This window comes from Puntigrus tetrazona, chromosome 21 (genome assembly GCF_018831695.1).
Source record: "Puntigrus tetrazona isolate hp1 chromosome 21, ASM1883169v1, whole genome shotgun sequence".
In the NCBI taxonomy this organism is placed as follows: Eukaryota; Metazoa; Chordata; class Actinopteri; order Cypriniformes; family Cyprinidae; genus Puntigrus; species Puntigrus tetrazona.
The window spans coordinates 18,080,334-18,090,055 of NC_056719.1; the positions used below are offsets into that span (position 1 = coordinate 18,080,334).

Below are 9,722 nucleotides of genomic sequence, written 5' to 3' on the forward strand. Positions count from 1 at the left end.
AATAAATCAGAAGCTTCTGTATGAACATGCAAAGTTATGCTTTAAAGTTATTTTATTTATTTGTATTAACAACAAGTGTTTTATTTAAAAAATACTTTTAAAGTTATGTTTTAAAGTTATGTGAAAACCCTGATGTCTGTGTCTCAATGCTTAACGTTGTTTTTAATTTAAAGCAGATCACGGTAAAAGTGGGAGGGGACTAAATGTCATTAAATGATATTAAAAACAACAACAAAACAAATCAAATCAAATTCATCCACGTCACGTAGTCATGACTTCTAGTCAGATCTGACTGTAGAGCACTTTCTTCTGAACTCTTGCCCGCGAGCACGGATCCACTTGTTGGCAACTAGAATCAGAAATTCAAAGGAAGACATTTTAAAGTGTAAAATCATATCTAATCTACTTTCTAGACTCTTATGCATGAAGACTCTCTTAAAACGTCACTACTCTACTAAATGCTGTAGTCTCTGATTTACTCACAGATATATCTGTCTGTCTGATCCAACAAAGTTCAAATATTAGCGCTGTCACACAATTAATCATGATTAATTATATCCAAAATAAAAGGTTTGTTTACATATTATATGCACGTGTACTGTGAATGTTTATTATTATATATATATATATATATATATATATATATATATATATATATATATACACACACACACACAGTATAAATAGACGTTGAGTATAGGTCTTTTGAAAATATGCACATGTATATACATTTATTTATTAATATTCTTATATTTTGTATTATATATATATATATATATATATATATATATATATATATATATATATATATATATATATATATACACACATATATACATATACACATATATATATATACATACACACATACATATATATATATATATATATATATATATATATATTATTTTATTTTATTATATATATATATATATATATATATATATATATATATATATATATAGTAGTGTCAAATAAACGATTAATCACATCCAAAATAAAAGTTTTGTTTAAATATTATACAGTACTGTGTATATTTATTATGTATATATAATCACAATATACGCCTTTATATACATAAATATGCACAGTATACAAAACATTTTGGATGTCATTAATCATTTGACAACATTGAAACCCGCTGATATAAGCACTGATTAAATAATTAAATCTCATTATGCCAACACTTACCCCATTTACTGCCCACGAGCACAGGACACGCTGCATGTAAGGTTCTGGCGTCTTCACTTCCGTTCCTCAGCAGGTTGAACCACAACACCGCCGTGCCCTGCGGACCCGAGCGCAGTTTACGGTAAGTTACCGTGCTTCACCGCGTCTGGAGACGAAGCTGCTTCAACTCACCGTCTTCGGCCGAGAGAGCCGCTCCGGCGTCCGGGAACACCGTCGCTCCGCCGATGTCCACGTCGCTCATCTGCAACAGAGCGGCTGGCCGTCAGCGACCTGAAAGCGGGGATCTGCTCCAGTGCATCTAATCATTTGTTTGATTATACTTGCTCACGTGAGATTAGGTCAGCGTAGCGATCCGGCCTCCTCTCAGCTGAAAGTCCGAGTCATTGGTCAGCTGGGGAGAGATTTAAGTGCATGCTCCGTTACTCATCTTCTAACCGGATAACAGTAACATATATATATATATATATATAAACGCTGTACCTTTGAGTCGTAATGCGGCTCGTGCTGGCCTCCGATCCCATAGTTGGCGATCTTTAAAAGAAGAAAGTGCTCATATGAACAGTGCGTTCTGGCTTCTGTCTGAAAGTTAAAGGAACCTCTTCTTTTTCAAAACATATAACCTAAAAAAATCAGTACCCTGAACTGTGAAATATGTCGAATGCGGATCGTACGAACGAAAATCACATTACAGCGATATGCAAAATATGCAAAAACAGCTTGGACTACGTTTAGCTAAAGAGTATTTTTGCTGTCGCTGGTAGCCGTTGACTTCCGTATTATTAAAAAATACAATAAAAAGTCAATTGCTACAAGTAGCTTTAATAAACATTCGTGCAAAAAAATAATAATAATTCCACACTTTTATTTTTTAAATTGAAGAGAGCTTCAAGTATTTCAACAGAGCTTTTTTTATTATTATTTATTATTAATCGTGACAAGATGATAATTCTTTTAATTATGTTTTATCATCATGCATTGATTTTCATTGCTTTTATTGTCTTCACGCGTGAGAGATATGGTTTAATCGTCGCAGACGTCGCTGAAGCAGTAACTTTCCCTTGACTTTGTTCGTGGAGGTCAGATAAAGTCAGAGCAGGTTCGGTGAACCATGACGTCTTTTTTATGATCGTCACACGTTTTCTGCTTCTTCTGTGAACCGCTCAGGCTGAGAGAAGCATTTCGGTTTTGGTTTTGGACACCAGAAACAAAACACTGACAGAATCTGGACCAAACGCTCCTGGGGCCTGTCCCATGAAACTGGGTTTTAGCTGAGACTGAGACTGCACAGATAACCAGGGGTTAAAAGATAACAAACTGCAATTGGATCAATAAGATGTGACACATATAACACAATAAATAAATAAAAACAACAACAAAAAAATTAAACAAAAATAAAATAAAAAAATTATTTATAGAGTGTTCTATTTTATTTTTATTATATATATATATATATATATATATATATATATATATATATATATATATATATATATATATAATATAAACAAATAAAAATATATATAAATAAATACAAATATATATATAAATAATAAACAATTAAAAAATATATAAATAAGTACAAATATATATATATATATATATATATATATATATATATATATATATATATATAAATTTTAATATATATACATATTTAATTTATATATATATTAAATTAATATATATTTTAAATATATACAAAAATTACTACAAAAAGTCATTTGGTTTTAAGTTTTAAAACCATTTTTAAAATTACATTTATTGATTTACATAATTATAATATGATTTATATTGTCATTAATCTATTACACTCAAGCACCTTTAGTTTAACAATTATTACTGCATTTGTTTTAAATGAATATAAATAAATTAGCGAGTGGTAGAATCAATAGACAGCACTTTAAAGAAGTGAAGTAAAGCACACTCGCTCTGAGTTGAGGATCTTCATCGTGGTCCCAGTGAAGCTGGACTGTAGTGCTCTTCTATGCACATGGACCTGAAAGTCTGACAATCGACTTCAAGTCACGAAGGACTCATTAATCGTAGGGCAGTGGTTTGTACCTGGAGCTCTTCTGCGGTCTGCAGCTGTAGTCCAGAGACGGAGGAGATCCTCCGGTTGATCTGAGAGATCACGGGATCTTCACGCTCAGAGAGCCACGCGCTGAGAAACAAAGACCACAGACACTTCAGGAACGAACTCGGAGTCTATCAGAGGAACTTCGTTTGTTTAGAAGCTTGGGGATCCAAAACCAGATACTCGTGTTCATTCAAAAACACTAAAAAATGACGTTTTTGAAGGTCAGTGGTTGCAATTCAATCATTTAAGCTACATTTATTAATAAAATTTCTTTTCCGCTAACGTTCTGCTAAATTTGGTGAGCGTAGCATAAATAAACTACTCAATTTGTTTTTTAATTTAATAAAAAAAAAAATTCAGTGTGAATTAACACATACATCTTGTGTGAGTCATTTAATAACTCTATTCTATTAGGAATTGCATTAGATTTTATTTAGTTGTCTGATATTTTCTCGTCAGAATTGTGTGAGAAGTACCACCTATAGTAAAAATAAATAAACGTATTTATTCATTAATTGTCTCGTTTTATTGGAGCGCTGATTTTTGTTCACGGCATTCAGCAGCAACTAAATGTTTTTCAAAAAGAGGCATAGCGTAAATGTATTTAATGTCTATTAATGTTTAATATCATTAATATTTGTCGTTCTTCAATATATATCAACTTTAAATAAATGATTTAACAACCTGAAAAAAAGATGTTGTCTTAGTAATTGCCATAAAAATCATCCTTTTGGGTCTAAACATGAGGAAAAGTTTAAAGAAAATCACTCATGTTTCTAAAGGGATACTTCATACCCCCAAATTTTTTTTTGGGGGGGTTTTAAATATGTATGAAATTCTGCAGGACACAAAATAATTGATCAGATATAATTTCCTAACAGCATTAATTTTAATTGAACACATCCTATCTGACCCCAAACATTTCAGTGCTAGCGTATCATTTTAGAAGGGATTTCTATATGAAATAAATGCTCTTCTTTTTAACATTTTATTCATTTAATTAATTCTAAAAAGATATCACAGGTTACAAAAAATATATATTAAACAGCACAACAGTTTCCGGCACTGATAATAAATCAGTATATTATTATGATTTCTGAAAGATCACGTGACACTGAAGACTGAAGAGTAATGATGCTGAAAAATCAGCTTCGCATCACAGAAATTAATTAGATCTTAAAGTATACTGAAATGGAAATTTATTATTTTAAATTGCAATTTTTTTATATTAAATTGCATTTTCATGCATTTTTGATCAAATAAATACAGCACTAGTGAACATAAGAAACATCATTACATAAACATATTACAAATATATTTATAATATATATATATATATATATATATATATATATATAATATATATATATATATATATATATATATTTTTTAATATATATATATATATTTTTTTTTTCCTAATCAAAAGCTCACACATAAAGTTATTAAATGCCTATATATATATATATATATATATATATATATATATATATATATATATATATATATATATATATTTTTTTTTTTTTTATCATGGAAGTGTGTGTAGATCTCGTACCTTTTTGACACACGAGATGCAGCAGAAACCTTTTTTCCAGAGACTGGATCAATGACTTTAGCTCTGGAAAGCTACAAAGAAGTATTGGAAAACTATTGGATATTACTCATCATTAATAATACATTATTTGATATTAAAAAAACGGCACTAACTAATTATTAATAATAATTCCCCGTCCTACACACACTTTCACCTTTGGCCTGGCCAGTGTTTTGATGACGTCGATCTCTCCTTCAGAAAGGAAGTCGTGGTATCTGAGGATCTCAGGCTCGTCCCACTCCACTTCCTCTCTGAAGATCATCAGCGGGTTTCCTCTTCCTGTCCTGTACCTGCACACCAGCTTCCTCTCTCTTTGAGGTGTCTGGAAACCGTAAATATATATATAACATTCATATATGCATATTATTCTTGTTTGCTGGCCCTAAACTGTGGGATGGATACCAAATGTTATTAGATCCTTTGTAAAGATGTTAAAGTCATATATTTGTTTAATGAGGCCTTCACTATTAAGGGTTTGAGCAGATGCAGCCTATTCCCGCTGTGCATGCTGTGTGCTATTTTTATTTATTTATTCGATTTGATTTGATTTTACCATACAGCACTTTGGTGCACGCACTCTGTGGTTTTAAAGTGCTTTATAACTACATTTTCATTGGATTTAATTCATTTTACGTACAAAACTGGAAAGAACTTTCTCAAGTCTGGTTAGCTGACTTTAAGTAAGAAAATATGGTGTTAACATTAGCACTGTAAACACATAAATGATGCACTGTTAATTTCCTCCCAGGAAATTATGACATTCATTTTATTTAGCCTCAAAACCTAATATAAATTGCAAAATTATACATTCTAATTTAAATAAATAAATAAATAGCACCCTTTTTGTTCGCAATGTATTGCATTGAATTTCTAGGGTTAATGGAAACGTCTGTAAACGTAACAATTTTCCGCCACTATTTTTAATGGACTTTTATTACTAGCACATTATGATATATTTATGCGTATTATGAGTTTGCATGAGACTTTATTGTGAATATATCTTTAAGGCAAAAACATATTGGCAGAACGTAAATGTACACATTACAGTAATTACAATAAATAGGTAACTACATTGAACCTATAACCTTATTACCTAGTATTTTTCTCATGTAATTACACTGTAATTACACTGTAATTACACAACGGCTACCTTCTGTAAAAGCAATACAACCAAAACACTATTGCTTTTTGGTCACTTTGCAGGTTCAGCTTAGATCTGATGACATTCGGTATGAAAATACGCAGAAATACAGAAAAGAGAATCAACTCAGACCTGATCAATAATGCAAAACAACCCTTTCTAAAAGCTGAGTTTTGACAAAGTGAAACAATGGGGCGTGCTCGTGTTAAAATGGCCAGATAGTGCGTGAGACTAATTTTAAGATTCAAATATATATGCATAATAAAATACTAATAGCATGTAAAAATGGGAGTGTTGTTTGCAATATAAGACCAAATCATTGATCTTTTAAACCTCCACAATCAAGATTGTCCACATGGACGTCTAACGTTAACAAATACGAGTAATATCAAGGTTATAAAAGAGATCTCCTCACCATCTTAAGCCTCTTTCCAGTGCACAGGTCCTCATATGTTCTGCCCGTGGAGCTGTACTCTGTGAAGCTTGTGTAAAGCTCAGGATGAAGCAGATTTCTGTCAGAGGCCTCTAAGAAAGATGCATGATCAACGAGCGTGGATTAGTGCATGTGTTTCAGGTGACGTACAGTATTTACAGTATCACGCATGACGCTTTAGAGAACCTACTGTGATACGTGTGAGAGCGTTGATTTAAAGTCTTCATTAAACCACAGAATTCTTCAAATAATGTCAACAAATAAACTAGTTTGTCCTGCATCACATGAACCATTCTCGAATTAAGCATTTTAATATTGTATAATTAAATTTGTATATTATATTTGTTACATATACTTACATTTTATATATATATATATATATATATATATATATATATATATATATATATATATATATATGAAAAAAGTCAAAATGTCCACAACACAAGAAACTTTATTTCCATAAAACAACTTAAAATGAAAGTAAAGTATTTTAGAGTAGTTTTCAGAGAATAAAACATGTTTATTTAGAATTTTACATATTAAAATATACGAAAGAATAAGGAAGAATATAACATTTTATTGTGTTTTAAATGAGAACAAAAATCTTACGGACAAATGGGTAAAACCTAAGATAGTGCAAAATTAAAATGACAACTCATTAGTATTTGTGTTGAACGTAATTAATCTTTTCATGCGTCATAAATAGATTGTTGTTGTAAACATGCAAGATTGTTACACTGCGTGACATTTTAGTGATACATTTAGTGCATCAAGGAAAATGTATAATATTTGTTTTAAATTGCAAGTCATTTAAACACTTTTGTTACACTTTTATTCTGAGCATAAGAGGCAGATATATGGCGGGGTATCTCTGCATTAATTAGCCTTTATATAAACTCACCTTGCCCAGATATCAGCTGAATCCCTGCCAGCCGACGAGAAAACGATGCGAGCTGGAAAATAACCTCATCTTTAGTAACGACAGCTTCTTCACCCTCGTTGAGTTTCCTGAGGGTCTCCTCCATCCAGAGGACAGAATACGGCGCCCGATTGAGAAAGGAGATCGTGGCGATGTGGAAAGTTTCATCTGGATCCAGCGTTACGTTGTGCTTCGTTTCTGAAAAGAAACACGTGTCGAAACTAAACGAGATTGTTTCTTCTAACACATACTAGTCTCTAGATGTTACTGGGAACGTGTGCAGCCTTGAGCTTAATATGTGAAGATGGAGAACAAATAAAGCCACCGTGAAACCTACCAGAAAATAAGGAGATGTTCCTCGGATCTAATCCGTACATTTCTTGCAGTCGAACCAAAGCCATCACTACACCGTCTACGTCTTCTGAGCTGGGAAGAGTCTGAGCGGCAGATCTAAGGCTTGCCAAAGAGTCTGTAAAACAGGAACATCACTTTTTCTTCTCAAGCCACTCTTCAAGGAGTCATTTTTACGTGATGTGTTATGACCTGAGCAACGCAAAGATTGATAGCACGATCTGTTATTAGAAAACCGTTTCTGAACATATGCGTTCGTGTCCTTCTCCTCAAACCTTCTGCATGTCTTCCTTCGATAAGTTCCCAGACAGCGGCCCAGACTTGATGCAAGTTTCTCACGAGCTGAAACGCTGCAAGAGGATTGCTGATGAACTTCTCGGGATCTCTGGGAGGCTCCTCAAAGTCGTCCTCAAGCAGACTCAGAGCCCTGAGAAGTAAATGATAGCGATATAAAAACAAAGAAACACTGAGAGATGTGTTACAGCAAACACAAAACACATCACAATTATTAAACAGTTTCATTTTAACCCTTAAAAAGTGGATTTAACATTTATGAAAATGATAAATTCACGGGAATAGTACAAAAGCAGGTAGTGTTTTGGTAATGCCTATATACTAAAAAAGGACAAATTATTGTGAAAGATATATATTTTTGTGCTCAAAAAAACTAGGTCGTACATGAAAGAGAAATATTTAAAAAATGACAACGGAGAGATGTTTTAGAGTAAATTTCAACAATCAGCCACAGAATAAAGCAAGCAGCAACGAAGGATAAGATTTTATGTATTTACACCAGATGGCACTAATCTGCCTCCACACACACACACACACACACACACACACACACACACACACACACACATAGAGCTAATATTTTTATAATATAAAGAAATAAATGATGAATAATCTAGAGGTAAATATACTTTAATGCCACGAAACTACTTCAAAATACTATATATAGCTGAACTAAAATGAGTATGAATGGAGCAAAGAGCATGAAGAGTGTTCATTTAATGAACTATATTTTATTACGGAAATATTAGGTACTATAGCAATATAACCGAAATTTGCATGCTTCATTTATACCACGCTCTTACAAATAAAGGTGCTTGAAAGGTATCATATCAGTATGAAGTTTCAAATTTGACACTTTCTTTTAATATTTAAACAGTTTGTAATCCTAAAAAGGCGACGCTTACCTCCTCAGGAGATCTGCTTGGCTCTCCAGTGCTTCTACATAGTCACCAAGACTTTCGGCGAACTCTCTTTTGATGTCAATGAGCTGAGTCATGTGATCTGTTCATTTTGAACAGGTATTTTAAAACCGTGCACGCTTGAGATTAGAGTTAATAATCACCCCGCTGATTTATCATCTTACTGTGACACCACGGACTGACCCGTCGAAGAGTAGAACTCGTTCACAGCAACGCAGAGGCTCCAGCACGTTGAGAACAACAAAATCTTCCACTTTGTCTCCATTTCGTAGCGTTAGATGAGCTGAGCGTTCAGTCTCCTGTTCGGGGGGAAAACTATACTCTGTGTGCTGCTGGTGTGTGTGTGTGTGTGTGTGGTCAGACCCTCAAGAAAACACATTACAGCTGACTGAACCATCTCTTATGAGCAGACGAGCTTATAACCACGACAGGATATAAATCCAGGTAATCACACCAGGTGTCATCCCCAGACAACAGAGAACTGTGGTTGCATCACCTGTTTACAGCAAAAACATTACAGTATTTGATTGAGAAAGAGCTCATTAGAGAGGCGTTCTGTGCTTGTGGTTTCACAATATCATAATCTTGTGGTTATTTCTGTATATCTATACACACACACCTTATGCACAAACCTTCAAAGTACACTTTTGTGCTTTGAAAGGGTTTCTATATCAAAAATGAAGACATAGCCATGTTCTCGAACTCTGTTTGTATCAACTTTTAAGTGTGCATTAATTTGATGTTCTGTATATTTACTGTGGCAAAACGTACAGGACAAAACTTTTTACTTGCTATA

The 9,722-nt window shown here is 33.0% G+C and overlaps 1 pseudogene; it reads right to left on the minus strand.

Annotated features, from left to right (window-relative positions):
* Window positions 1-186: 186 nt before the first annotated feature.
* On the minus strand, window positions 187-9,289 carry LOC122326380 (annotated as a pseudogene).
* Between the last annotated feature and the right edge of the window lie 433 nt (window positions 9,290-9,722).